The sequence below is a fragment of the Manis javanica genome, chromosome 5 (assembly GCF_040802235.1).
Source record: "Manis javanica isolate MJ-LG chromosome 5, MJ_LKY, whole genome shotgun sequence".
In the NCBI taxonomy this organism is placed as follows: Eukaryota; Metazoa; Chordata; class Mammalia; order Pholidota; family Manidae; genus Manis; species Manis javanica.
Window position 1 is genome coordinate 30,487,889 of NC_133160.1, and position 14,963 is coordinate 30,502,851.

The window sequence follows — 14,963 nt, forward strand, 5'->3', positions numbered from 1 at the left end:
ACAATTCTCTGTGCCTACCACCCATCTCCCTGGAGTACCTCATTATTCCACAAGCAAAACTTAATATTTTTATTTGTTTTATTTAAAAAGTACAGATAAGTAAAAAGATTACAATCCACAACAGGACAATTACTGAATGATTCCACTTCCACAAGGTACCTAAAATAAGCAAATTCACAAAGACAGTAAGAATAGAGGTTACCAGGGGCTTATTGGGAGGGTGTGGGAGTGGGTAGGGGGGAACAGGGAATTCATGTATAATGGATACAGAGCCTCTGTTTGGGATGAAGGAAAAGTTCTGGAAATAGATAATGGTGATGGTCGTACAACACTGTGAATGCACTTAATGCCGCTGCTTTGGTCTGAATGTTTGTGTCCCGGAAAAATTCATGTTGAAATCCTCACCCCAATGTGACGGTATTAAGAAGTGGAGCCTTTAAGGTGGAGCTCCATGAATGGGATGGGTACCTCCATAAAGGAAACCCTGCAGAGTTCCCCAGAGAGTTCCCTCACCCCTTTGCCACATAAGGACATAAGAAGTCTGCCCTCCGGAAGAGGGCCCTTGCCTGACCCTGCTGACACCCTGACCTTGGGCTTCCAGCCACCAGACTGTAAAAAATAAATCTCTGTTGTTTGTAAGTCACTCAGTCTGTGATATTTTGTCCTAGAAGCCTGAACAGACTAAACAGCCCCTGAATCACACACTTAAAAATGATTGAAAGGGTAAATTTTATGTCTATTTCCCCATAATTAAACATCTAAAAATGTTTTAGTATCAAAAAAAGATTAAGATCACTATCTCCCCAAATTCCACCGCTCAGAGATGATCACTATTAACATTTTGCCATCAATCCTTCCAGAGGCAAATATACATGGATGATAAGAGTTTACAAAAACAGCACACTGTTTGGTAACCTGCTTCTTCAGCACCTTTTCCCATGTTAATAGAGGTACAACAATTATCCTATAGTTGTAGCCACATGGTATGCCTATGTATAGATACATCGTAATTATCAAGTTGGGTATTTGTCTCCATTTTGTTGTTATTATTACAAATAATGCGACAAGGGACATCCCCATGTATATTTTTTTCTGCACTTGTCCAATTATATCCATAGGATAAGAATTCCTACAGGTGGAATTGCTGATCCAGACTCCCTCAGGGGGGACTGTCAGCAGAGCACGATGAGTAAAACACACCAAGGATGTTGAATTCTGCCACAGGAAAGTCTCTTTCTCCATGTGGACTTTTCTTGGATTCCACTTGGGTATCTGTGGCATTGCCTAGGAGTTCTGGAAAGCAGGGATGTCCTTCCCATAAGAAACCAGCTCCTCCCTACTCACCCCGCAGGTGAGGACATACGTGCCTATGTCATGAAGTGAAACTGGTACCCAAAGAAGGTGGAATTTTCCTGGGTTTATGTCTACTGAATTGTCTGGTGCCAGTGGGAAAGACTGTAACAAAACTCCAGGAGGGCCCAGTGCTGGGTACCCCATGGTGGGCAACACAAATGTGGACACATCCAAGGTTTTCTTTTGTTAAAGGTTTTATTCTTGTGTGGACAGGAGAATGCAATGGGCTCTTCTAAATCCCTTGCCTGGGAGATGGGGAAACTGAGGCCAAGAAAGACTCATAGATAAACATTTCAATAATCTTTAAATGAACCCCAGATGTGTCTCACACAGTGATTCAGCTGGTGGTTCAAGGGTGGAGCTTAAACATACTCCAGATTTTGGACACCTAGTACAGTTCTTATCCTCCTCACCCTGTACACAAAATTGGAAATTAAGGCCCCTGAGGTCCCCTCCCAGGTCAGTACTGGACAGCCAGGTGTGCGCTGGAGCGGCTCCTGCCACCTCTCAAGGCTGACTGTGTACATCTCTTCTCAGCTTAGGTGTAGTGATGCCATGTTGGTAGCTTGAAACCAGCCACAGTGGGAGTATTTACACTAGAGAAATCAACACCCACCACAAAGTGGGGCTTTTCTTACCCCCTGGAGAGCCAGTTGTTAAAGATTTATCATCCCATCACTGGTCACAACCTAGATGTGAAAGCCGTGAGCAGGGGAACTGGGTTTTCTTACCTAGTCTAAAGAAAGCCTCTCTCTCCAAAGCACTGAATACTCTGTGGTCCGGCAATAACCCTGCCTCTTCCATAGCAATCAGTGAGCAGCAAATGTTTGCCCGAAAGCTTGCTGGGTGTCAGACCCCCGCCTGAGCACATCTCACAATATACTGTCAGGTAGTTATCATTTCCATCCTCAGTCGGGGAAGCAGACTCAGAGTCTGTAAATGACTTTTTAACTACAGATTAAAAGCATCTTAGATTGGTTTCCCCAGAAGTTGACCCTAAAACAAGGATTCAGGTGCAAGTGGGAGAGGGTGGGAAAGAAAGGAAGCAAGGTTTGATCCTGCTCAGCATCTCTGCCCCTCGGTTACCCCAACAGAGAAGGGAGGGAGCTGGAGTATTTCTCCACCTCTTCCCATCAGTCCTGGTTGAGGCCAGTAGAACATGGGAAGGATGCTGACGGTATCTATTCCACTGAGCTAGAAAACAGCAGAATGCCACTCAAACTCCAAATTGAATACTCTCTTCATTACTCTTTTGGAAATTAGTGGAATTCAAACACATAACTGAGTGCCAACTATGGGTAAAGCACCATGCTGGTGAACTGAACCTACTTTGCCAAATCACTTTGGGTTGACATGTCCAAGGAAAGTATGAGGTATCTCTTTGCCAGTTTTTATCAATAGAAGGAATAGGCAAAGCCCTTTTAAGTCCTTTTGCCCAGCCCTAGGGAATCAGCCAGATGCCCTCTCTGATCCCCTCGGCTGTGAGAGGTTTCCCTCTCTGCGTCAGCCACAGCTGCCTTGGGGAGGAGTTCTGCAGCCCCAGGCTGTCACCCCAAGCGGCTGTGTCAGCCTGTGTTACAGGCTCCAGAGTTGGCCATCACAGGGATGATTAAAAATGACTCGAGCCTGGAGGTTGCCCCTGTTTACTGTGCCTCCTACTCTGTCCCCAGCACCTCCTCAACACAGACACATCCTTCATGGGAATCCACAGCAGGCCAAACACATGACACAGCTACTGCAGGCCTGTGGGGGCTCCCTCCACCTTCAGAACATATTTAAAACTCCTCTGGACAGACAGGGAGGTGTTTAAATAGGACAGTGTGTTACTGGAATAAATCACTGGACCATGCTGTGAAGAGTGGTGGGAAGGGTGGGCAGGGGGCAGATGGGGGCCACTGCCTTAGTTTTACAAACCCAGCTGCAGCCGCTCCCAGCAACTATGCCTTGAAGACAGAGACTGGATGCCTTGCTCCATTCCAAGTACGCTGCTGAGATCTGCCCAGTTTCTCTCTCTGGGGGAGAGGAGGAGAGAAGGGGAGGCACAAGCAAGTCCAGGGACAGCTCTTGGATCATCTTTTTTTTTTTTTTTTTGAGAGGGCATCTCTCATATTTATTCATCAAATGGTTGTTAACAACAATAAAATTCTGTATAGGGGACTCAATGCACAATCATTAATCAACCCCAAGCCTAATTCTCAACAGTCTCCAATCTTCTGAAGCATAACGAACAAGTTCTTACATAGTGAATAAGTTCTTACATGGTGAACAGTGCAAGGGCAGTCATATCACAGAAACTTTCAGTTTTGATCACGCATCATGAACTATAAACAGTCAAGTCAGATATGATTATTCGTTTGATTTTTATACTTGATTTATATGTGAATCCCACATTTCTCCCTTATTATTATTATTATTTTTTTTAATAAAATGCTGAAGTGGTAGGTAGATGCAAGACAAAGGTAGAAAGCATAATTTAGTGCTGTAAGAGGGCAAATGTAGATGATCAGGTCTGTGCCTATAGACTAAGTATTAATCCAAGCTAGACAAGGGCAACAAAACATTGGATCATCTTGTATGTCTCTCAGCCACTCCTTGGGATTCTCTGGCAATCTGGTTCCACCTCCACATCCCTTTCCCAGAGAGGACACTTCCTGTCGAAGTATCCTAGGGAGGGCTGAAGGCAATAATCAGGCCAAGGTTCTTTTGTGCTTTGGTGACAGGACCCCTTTCTGGCAGTCCGGCAGTCAAGCTCTTGGCACTCCAGCAGAGGGGCCAGGATGTGCGGTCCTGGGCACCTCTCCAGCCAACTCACTCAGCCATTGCTAAGCAGCTCACGCACAGAAGGCAGACATGAAATGTATCTCCAGGGCACCGGGAAATAGACCAAGAAATCAAAGCAAAACCGGTGGATGACTGAGAGGTCTCAGGCAGGCCAGAGGTCTAAGAGGGACTGACAACAAGGTGTAGGGTCATCTACCACCTTGGACCAACTCTTACAATACAAACTGGAGAGAGGGCCTGAACCTTCAAACAGAAACATACAGAAATACAGAGGTAGACTCTGGAGCCCCAGGGAAGAAGTGCGACCACCTTAGGAAGGTGGGGAGGCTATAGGCTGCAGGGACTGAGGTGCAGGGACGGCACCCACCCTGGTCCCCGAGCCACATGCAGTGGGCACACCCCCACCATTCCCTGGAGGAGGGCATGACTGGGGCCTCAGATCTCCTGGCCTCCACTCAGCCAGGGTCCCCAAAGGGACCCCTCAATTATTCCAACCAGATTTCACCACATAAAAATGACTACAAAGGAGCATGGATAGGTCAAGGCTACACCCCAAAGGTTATCCTGTTTCCCAAAAGTCCACCTCTGATTCCCTATCTTCTGAAGGAGAAGCAGACCCACCTCCAGCCTCCTTGCACAGGGAATCCCAAACTTTCCCCACCCTCACTCCCAGATACCCGAGCAGGCTGTGTGCTGGGCCTCCATCTCCTTTGTCCAGAGCAAAACTATCCTCTTTCCACAACTACCCAACTTCCCTGAGCTCAGCCATCATCTGAGGCCCCCAGGGCCCACTGGACTGGCTTGCCACAGTTCCCAGTATCAGGAGGACCCATCCAGAGGAACAGTACAGTTGGTGCCCACACTCATGGTCCCACATCCAAAGAGGCACCTCCAAGGCTGACTCCACATCTAGTTCGTGGGACACTGCATTTGGGCACAAGCTAAAAAAAAAAAAAGGTGGGGGGACTCTCCTCAAACAACCCAATGTATCTTAGCCCTGAGAAGTTTATTTAATTCTTCAGACAAGCAGCAGAAAAACTTCCCAGTAAGTAAATGCAGATTGATAAGTAAAATAAATCCAATCCCAGATTCTTCATCCAGATGCTCTGGAAAGAAGGCCCCTGGCTCCGTCTCACAGCTGTTGAAAAAAATCATTGTTTCTAATTCTTTCCTGCCATTGTACCAAGATCAACTGTGGCAGGAACTTAGTCCTGCTCCAGGCCAAATTATTATTTGTCTGCTCATTGGTTCAAACATTCATTCACCACATGCAAGGAACTTACTGTAATTCCAGCCGGCTCTAGGCACAGCCTCTGTCCTCTGGAAGAACCCGTCCTAGGGATTCCGGTCACCTGGAAATAAAGTGCATGGTAGCATTGATAAGCCTGGCACTCGGCACCTCCTGTCGCTGAGGCGCAGAGGTGCTATGGACCCAGAACCCACAGAGAGCCGTAGGGTAAGATGGAGCCCTCCACCTCCCTTCCAGGCCACCACGGCCCTGTGCTGTCCCCAGGGCTCTTGGGCTAAGAACTGAGGGCTAAGCAGGCGCTCAAAATGCAGAAGTGGCTTGGGTCCGCCCACTGCACCTGCCTCTCTCCGGCGGGAGAGAATGCAAAGCCCGGGTCCCCAAAGGCCTCAGACACCATTTCCGTAGGCGGGCGGGCTGACCGCAAAGGGGAAGTGCCATGAGACCCAGGGCCCCTGCACGCCCCGCGCCCTTCTGTAGGCAGAGGGAGCCTCGGGCGCGCCGCCGACCCACGCTGGTGCTAGAACTCGCCTCTGGGGAACCGTCAGAAGGCCAGGGAAGAAGGGGACCGGACTGGGGTCGGGCACTCCCCTGGGCCGTCGGAGCCTGCCATCCCTGCACCTGCCGCCCGGCCCCTCCCCGCCAGGGAGTCCGGGGAACCCCGGGGATGGGATGGGGGCGCCTTCCTGCCGCAGCCCTCGGCGGGGAGAGAAGGAAGGATCCCCATGGGTAGGAGGGCAAAGCCCAGCCTGGAGCGACAACTTTCTCTGGCGGGAAGGTGGATTGGCGGGTTCCACACGCTGGCGGCCGGAGGAGGGGGGCGGAGACCAGGGGCAGGCGAGCACCGTGGGGCTGACCTGGACGCTGCAGGGGACACCGCGGGAAAACTTTCGGCGAGACGGGAGGGAGGCAGAAGAGAGAGCACCACGCGGTGCCCGGCACCTTGCGCCCAGCATCCCGCACCCGCAGCCCTGCGTCCCGAGCCTTGCCTGCGTCCGGGGCGGCGGGGACGGTGGAGTTGGAAAGTGGGGGTGTCCCGGCCGGGGGCGCAGCTCCAGCCCGCGCCTGGGTCCGCGCTCGGCGGGCCCAGCTCAAATTCAGCACCGCCGGGCTGGCGGCAGCCTCGCGATTGGGGTTCGGGCGCCCCGCCCTCCTCGCTCCCCCGCCGCCCCTCCGCCTTTCTCCGTCCCTACCGGGTTTGAGGGTCCCCGCTCCCGCCTTTCTCTAGCTCTCCCTCTCCTCCCGACTCCGCTCCCCTCGCCTTTCTTCCTCCCCTTTGCCGCCGTCCCTCGCTTCTCGCAGTCTCCCCTCCTCCCCTCCCGCGGGGGACGGAGCTCCTCCCCTCCCTCGCAGACAAAGCTGTGGCTGCGCGTCCCCCCTTCCCCGGCCTGCGAGTCTGGGCTCCGGCTGCCAGCGCCTCTTCCGGGCTAGAAGAGGGATCAGGAGTGCGGGGTGAGGAGGAAGAGCCGGTTCCCTCACCCCCTTTGCCCCTGCCCTTTACCAGCTGGATGGAGTCTTGGCCCAGACCCCCCGGCTCGCCCCGCGCTGTGACAGCCACTCCCAGGGAACAGTCACGCTGCCTCATGGAGCCCACTGAGAGCGCCCTGAATTTCCCAGGCAGAGGATGTGGGGTTTTCTCCCTAACACCCTAGCTTATTCCAAAAAGGGTTTGAGCTGAGCAGGGGCTAAACCAGGCCCCTTAAGACTTCACGGGTGAGCAGATGTGACCGCGATGTGAAGGAGGCCAAGTTTCTTTGTCCACCTCTCACCTCTCCCCCTCTTATCCATCGCTGGACATCCGGGGGTTCTCAGCGCACAGGAAGCCTAGAGCACAGGAACGCAGCTCCCCTCATCTGTACCCTCCCTTTTGTGAGAATTCGACCCCCACGTACATACCCCAACCCTGCAGAGTCGGTCCCCAAGCCAAAAGGGAAAAGGGCCTAAAACTTAATGGGTAGCCAACCCCCAGGGTAGAGCCGAATCAGCTCATCCCTCCTGGAAGCCAAACATTCTTTACTAAACTCATTGTTTGGATCTAGGAATGTGTCTCCCTTAGAAACAATGTTATAAATGGTGATCTGCTTCCCGGGGCAAGCCACAGAAGCCTTTGAACCCAAAAATGCAGCTGTAGGGTGGTGCTGAAAAAACTGTGTCTGCTACCCCGGCACATGGAGTCCACTGGTCGGCTTTTTCTATAGAAAAGAAATTATCTTTTGGTTCTCTCCCTTTGAGCTTCTAACCCAAATCTCTCCCATTAATCCACCAAAACCCACTCACCCCAGCCACTACCGTGTATTAGTTAAGCTTCCTTCGAATGTACACAGAGAACATGGAGGTTCCCCTGCAACCTCAGGTCAGAACTGCAGGAAGAGCTCAGTGAGAGAAAAAGCCAGAGCCTGAAAGGCTTCCAGTTACCCGGGAAGTCTCTGAGGATAACTCACAGACTGGTCTTCCCTGCTACCCAGACACATGACAAAAGATGGCCAGCACTCCATTCACTGGGGTTTGGAACTCCCCTGTTGAAGTAAGCAGCCAGGGCCAACTAGACCCTTTAGCCTCTACACCAGTCTCCCAGGAGAGCAGCTCATTGGCCCACTGTAGGTCAGCTGACCATCTCATCACCAATCATCTGGGGGGGGGAGTCACATTGTCTTACAGGCTGTCACAAACCCTAACCCTAGGCCCTGCTTTAAAGAAAACCCATCCCCTTTACTTATATTTCTATCTTGGTGAATAAATTGATTGATTTAATTTATTCAAGACACTAGAAAACATCTTTCTTTTCATCAGTTTCCCCTTACAAAAGCCACAAGACAGAAAGGAACAGGTCCTTATTCTTCAAGGGAGCACAGGGACAATATATCTGTAATAGGTATAATATTTTGCAACTATTAAACTGATAGATTAAAGCCCACACTTAAAACATGTTTTCTTGCAGCCTTCTGCCCCTGGGGTATGGGCCAGGAGGCACATGGCCCCAGGGAAACAGCAGATAAGCATTCTCTAGAACTAGTTCTCCAGTAGGAATACAATGTGAACCTAAAGTGCAATTTGAAACTTGGTAGCCACAATACCTCTAGGTCTAGGCACCAACAGAACAAGCAAAAACAAAACAGAAATAGACTCATAAACACAGAGAACAGGCTGTGGTTGCCACAGGAGAGTGGGGCGGAGGGATGGGGGAAATTGGTGAAGGGGAAAAAAATTAGTGACAAGGTTTGATATCTTGATCTGAATGATGGTTACATAGCTGTATACACATGTCAAAATTCATCAAGCTGTACAACAAGATTTGGGTAGTCTGAGGTATATACCTCAATAAAAATGTTTAGCCACTTTAAAAATAGCAGAAAAAAATAAGTGAAATTAACTTAACCTGGTATATATAAAATATTACCATGTCAATATATAAACAATATAAAGAAATTATTCATGAGGTATTTTATATCCTATGTTTGTACTAAGGCTGAAATCTATGTATTTACACTTCAGTACATTTCACTTTGGTCATTAAATTTTCACCAAAAATACTTGATCTGTATTAGGTTTTATAAAATTTCCACCTGAAAAAGTAGATTCACATACACTAGTTGTTCCAAACATGTTTAAAAATTTCCCAATTACTGAATTGAGTATCCATTTTTGAATTTTAATTAGTTAAGATTAAAAAATGTAAAATTCAGTTCTTCAGTGGCACTAGCCGTATTTCAAGTGCTCAATAACCATATGTGTCTTGTGGCTACTGTATTGGGACAGCACAAGTTTAGAGAGCAAGGAAGCCACTGATGAGCTCAGAGTCTCAAAGCTGACTTCTTTTCTCTTTAGCAAAACAGTGGCAGGGATGTCAAGAAGCAAGGCCAGAGAGAAAATGGTTTTCCAAATTCTTTAGTGTCCCTGTATAACATGTTGAGAGGCAGGCTTTGCCACTAGATCTGAGTCCTACTTTATGCCTGGGGAGAAGGAAGATAGGCAAAGGAGGACCAGGAGGCCCAAAGCCCACCGTCCTGTTTCCCAGAATCACTGGGAGAAGAGAGGAAGACGCAGGGGACGCAAGTGGTCAGAAATGCCACATCTTCCTGGTTTATTACCTTGGACCAGAGTGATCAAGTTTGTCGAAGGAGTCAGGAGAGTTCTGGGGGTTGAACAGAGGAGACTGCCACCCTGGCTGCCTATCCCCTACTCCTCTGTTCTCAGGCACTGACCCAGGGGAGGGGGCAGCCTCATTAAGGTCAACTTAGTGGGTCACCATGCTTACACAGAGGTAGGATGAGGGGTCACCCACAATTCCTGAGTGACAAAGACATGATGCAAAATAGCCCACCCGCTCCCAAGGACCAGGGACATCAGAAGCTAGACTGTGAGCTGTAGGCCTCCCACAGAGCCTGTCTTAGTTTTTCTCAAAAATGGAACCTGAGACAAGGACTTGGGTGCAGGTCATTTACTTAGGAATTGATCCCGGAAAGCAGGAAAGTGAGATAAGAGGAGAAGCTAATAAGGAGCTCCAATCCCCTGGGATCCCTCTGAGGACCCTCAGAAGTGTCCCCTCTGAAGGTTGGGGGCCGGGGCATTTATCTTATCCCCCCCAGTTGAGGATTACTCCCAGGAGAGCTTACCTCTCCTTATTTCCCGGCTGGGTGGGCTTCCTCATTCTCAAGGAAACATCTGAGTCAGGAAAACAGGAGCCCCTGCCTTCATCACTTGAGGTGGGACAAGTTGCTGGTATGGAGCTGTCCGCCACAGTGAGACTGGGATGAGAAGTGGGCTGAGGGGTGTGACACAGAGCACACAAATCCTGGGCTCCAAGGCCCGGCATGCAGAGGGGCAAGTCAGCCCCGGAGGCCAGGTCAAGGGCTGGCGGGAGGACTTCATGGGGAGGCAGAGGGAGCACTGGGGAGGTCAGGAGCACTGCTGAGCTCCAAGGGAGCATGGGTCATCCAGCCCATGAGGTCCACAAATGGCAGGCAGCAGCAGTAGACACAGCCACGCACTCAGCAATGGGGCCAGCCCTCAGCATTATGCTTTCAAGGGATGATCCAGAGCAGCCCCCAGGTAGGGGGGCGGCACTGGTCTCATGTGTCACCATAAAGAGAAGATAAGAGAGAACCTCCTCCAAAGATCCTTCTTGGAGAGAGCTTGGAAGGAAGGAAGGAAGAACTCTGGGAGTTTTTGCCTAGAGAGACCAGAGGGACTGGTTAAACTATTTCATCAGACTCCTTTTTTCTCTCTCTCTCTCTCTCTGCATCTAGGAAGTGAGAATCGACAAAGGAGTATGTAATGCATTATAGAGAAAAATGGAAGCTTCAGTGAGGTACCACTGGACCCAAATATATCTAGACATGGAGTCTGGCATGTTAGCATGGTGGGCTGGCTGGAAACCTGTTTGAGAGGTGAAAAAGGCTCTCCTTAGAGATCATTTTCATTCTAAGGAAAAAAGAAACCAAGTTTGGTCTAGCAACAAAGCTTTGGTTGACAGAAGGGAGGTGACATTGTCACTCAACTCTGCCCCCAACCTGGCCCCTGGATACATGGCAGCAGGGCAGCCAGGGGGAGCAGGGGGAGCGGATCTGAGGAAGACAGAAGAAGCTGTAAGTCACAACTCAAAGGACTATTTCATAAACCTCAGGGTACTCTGGGGCCTAGACAGCCATGCTTTGGGGAACCTTCTGCTAAGGAGCACTTAAGGGACCTACACTACAACACTCAGCTTTTCTGTTTCAAGGACTTGGTATGTTGACAATATTCCCCAGAAATTAGTAGATGGATTGCCAAAATGGCCACAGTTGCCCTCCCTGCATGCTTTGTAGCTCCTCCCACAAAGAGGGGGAGTCTGCTTCCCTGCCTTGAATCTGGGTTCACGTTGTGACTTGCTTAGGCCAATAGAAGGTGAAGGAAGTCACACTGTCCTTGTTCAGAGCCTGGACCTCAAGAAACCTTGTGCTCTTCTTTTCCTATCCGAACATCACTCTGCTATGGGGATAAGCCTGAGCCAGCCTGCTGGAGGACAGAGACCACAGGGCCCAGAGCCAAGCAGACCAGTTGTCCCCACCAAGACCCCAGCCATGTGAGGTACCCAGGCAGGATCAGCAAAGCCCCCTACCCACCCAGAGATGATCACTGACACCTGAGGGAGCCCACCTGAGTCTAATTCAGGTAACCAACCAATAAAAACATAAGTGAAATAGATAGTTGTCATTTTAAACCACTAAGGTTTGGGGTAGTTTGTTATATAGCATTAGCTAACTGTTAAAGAACTTAATAGGAGAGAAAATGGTAACTGTGTGAAGTGATGGGTGTATTAACTAACTTTATTGGGGTAATTGTTTTGCAATATATATGTATATCAAATCATCACATGGTATACCTTAAACTGACATGATGTTACATGTCAGTTATATCTCAAATAAAAATGGGAGGAAAAAAATTAAAGCCTTAAAGACAAGGAAAAAAAAGAATTTAACAGGGTAAAGTGGGCATGGCTGACATGACAGAGATATTATTGGAAACAAGTCTGGCATCTCCTGGATTTGTTAATGAGCTTGGGAGAAGTGTCTGTGGGAACTGCCCAGAGCAGTGTAAAAGTCTGAGCTGGTGAAATTTATATTTATGGCTCTTAGTGTGACCCCATTTGTTCTCATAAAATGGAGAGACTTGAGGAAATTTGAGTAACAAAGATTTTGTCACTGAACTCCACAAGTTTTATCTTGCATGGGGAAGGACTATCTTAATTAAGAGAGTCCACTTTATCTTTATCTACTGCTAAGAAATTTCCATAGCATCTAAATTATTTATATGGGATAGCGTCTGGATTCATCCTTGGAGACTGGAGTGTGGATTAAAGTTCTTATACAGTTGGCACCTAAGTAGGCTCAGGTGTGCAAGTCTCAGGTCCCAAACAGGAAACCTCTCTTACTTAAAGTGCAGACAGAGTAAAAGGGGAAGAAAAAAAAAAGGAGGGGAGCAAAAATTCTAAGTATACAGCCTGGATTCATTCATTCCAACAAACACATATCTTTTCACAAAAAGTATTCAATAGAAAGCCTCAAGGCTAACCTCTTTGGGCAGCCACCCCTCTAAGCAAAGTGCTTATAAACAGAATTTGGTAACTGAACTGTGTTTCAAATTAGATGGAAGATTTCGTATAATTTTTCTAGGAAGCCATTCAAGTTTCCTTAACCCCAAGGTTACATTCCATCAAAGTTCGCCTTCCATTTTTGAATGTATCAAAATACTAATTACTTGGTGTGATAATGTTACCCTGTCTTAATACAAATTGAATACACATCCAAAATTATATTGGTAGATACTTACTAGACATCTCTGGTAGGCAAGGTACCAAGCTAGGTGTGGACAAAATGAAAGTTCCTTTGGCCAGGATTCTGACCTGGCCATGGTCGGCTAGCTCACTACACACGTGTGGGCAATACATTGCTACTGACTCTATACAAAGAGCTCTGCCCAATGCTCTGGGCAACACGGTGGCTCGACTGCAAGGCTGCAGGAGAGCAGAGCAGAGGCTGGAGTGGTGGCAGCACCGAGGGCAGAGACAGATGGCTGTGCGGGCAGAGGCCCAGAGGACGGCTGTGCAGGTAGAGAGGCCCAGAGGCAGAGACCGGCTTGCCTCATGCAGACTCGCTCTGAGTGGACAGGAGTCTAGTGATTGACCTGCCACCATGTGTGGGTATAACCCTTTCACCCCAAGAATGTTCCACTGTCATTTCTTTGGTCACATTGAATCCATAGTGAACTTGCCCAGGGCTGAAACCCACTAGCAAGACATTAGGCATGGTAAAAGATAAGAAAAATAAGAATCATGCAGCCAAAAAAAGTATTAGGCAGCATCAAGCCCAAAAATGTCACTCGGTGGGCTAAGAAATTGAGACAGAAAAATCAATTCATCGCACCATTTGGTTGCAAGGAACAGACACCATTTGTGTCAACCTAAGTACAGAGAGATTGATTTTAAAGATTCTCATAGAATGCATGGGCTAGACTACGATCTATGGTCCTCTCTCATTCTCCCACTCCACTCCCTCTCCCTCCCTGGACCCCTCCCTCTTCCTTCCTGCTTCTTATATTGCCTTCTTTCTTCATACCTGCTCCAACTTCTGCCCAGGTGGCAGCCTTGACCCCAAAGTCAACACACACTTAGAGATCCTGCACCCACCACCAGCGCCGTCTCTGGGTGCCATCAGCTGTGGCCCACAGCAGGGTAGGCAAGGAGGTGAGATGGGACAGTGATCTCAGCAGGGGACAAGTGGGCAGAAGGGGAAAGTGTTCAGAGTCTCTGAGAGGTCACATGGTCTGTTCATCTGCCACCTGTTGACCCTTACCGCTCTGGCAGCTCAGGTTCATGGCCAAGCATGAGGGCCCCTCTACATGGGTCTCTGCCCCTGGGCATTCTTGAAAGATCCTGGACGGTGGGTTCCCTGCATGTGCCATGCCTTCTCATACTGCCATGTATTTGCCCCAGCATTTTCCTTCTCCTGGGATGCTCTTACCCCCTCTCTGCTGACTGTTTTTCCCATGCCAGTGCAAGGATGGCATGGGAGGGCTTTACCCAATCACATAGTCTCTATCTACCCTTTGGCCTCTCAATTTAAACATGTAATCTAAACCAATGATCCATTCAAACACAGCATCCAGTGCATCCCCTACATTCCATGGTTCAACTAGAACTCTACCTACAGCTCTTCTCAAATGCAGAAGCTGCTCTTGATGCCTACTCACCTTACAAAACTTGGCTTACATGCCACCTCTCCTGAGAAACCCTCCCTGAAAAGCCCTTCCTACCCACCCCATCACTCTGCAGTGCCCCTACAGCACCATGTCAAATTGCATCTACAATGAGCACTTTGGTTGTAGATCTCTGGGGTGAAAAAAATGCCTACCTACTCAGGCACGGCTGTGAAGTCAGCAGTGGTTCCACAGACCAACCAGCCCAAAGGCTGAGATGAGATCTTATATATCAGTTCATCTCCTTCTTCATCTGCCACCCTGTGAGTACTCAACATACAGCTGATGAATGAAGGAAATGAAAAAATGGATCCCATCACATTCTCCAGGTTACAAGCATTAACTCATTTAATCCTCATATAGCCCAGGTGGTACTATTAGTATCTTCATTTTGGCAGATGAGGAAAGTAAGGCACAGAGGGGTTGTGTGACTTGCTTAAGGTCATAGCCAGCAGGTGCCAGAGCTGGGATATGAAGCCAGGCAGTCTATCAAAAGTCTCTCTCACAACCTTTGGGCTTTCTGCTTCCTCAGCAGCCCAGTCCAGGGGCATCACCTGCTGATCCTTGCCCTGCTAGCCTCAATTAAAACCTGAAACTAAATGAGGAACTTGAGGCTGGCAAATTTCCTGGGGTGGGGGTGAGGGGTAGACAGAGTCAGGGTTATTGCTTCTCTGCAATGTCCATAGGGCTGGGCACTGGAAGCAGCCGAAGTCCCACCTTAGAATCTCTGGGGTGAAAAAAATGCCTACCTACTCGGGAATGACTGTGAAGTCAGCAGAAGTTGGCCTTGTGTCTGTCCTCACTTCACTGTCTTCCCCTCTTATCCCACACCCCCGTTTTCTCTGTCATT

General features: G+C 48.9%; 1 protein-coding gene across 4 annotated transcripts in view; it reads right to left on the reverse strand.

Moving 5' to 3' along the window:
• RASSF2 (Ras association domain family member 2) overlaps positions 1 to 6,680 on the reverse strand; it is a 35,565-nt gene extending 28,885 nt beyond the window's left edge. The window contains exons 1-2 of one of the 4 annotated variants that reach the window (XM_037017501.2): positions 6,370 to 6,680; positions 5,418 to 5,486 (exon numbers count right to left, since the gene is read on the reverse strand). The gene's annotated coding sequence lies outside the window, so the exon portion shown is untranslated. Of the gene's footprint in view, positions 1 to 5,417; positions 5,677 to 6,237 lie in introns of those variants that run through there. The other 3 variants (XM_017663889.3, XM_017663890.3, XM_073236889.1) reach the window with 3 other exon arrangements.
• Between the last annotated feature and the right edge of the window lie 8,283 nt (positions 6,681 to 14,963).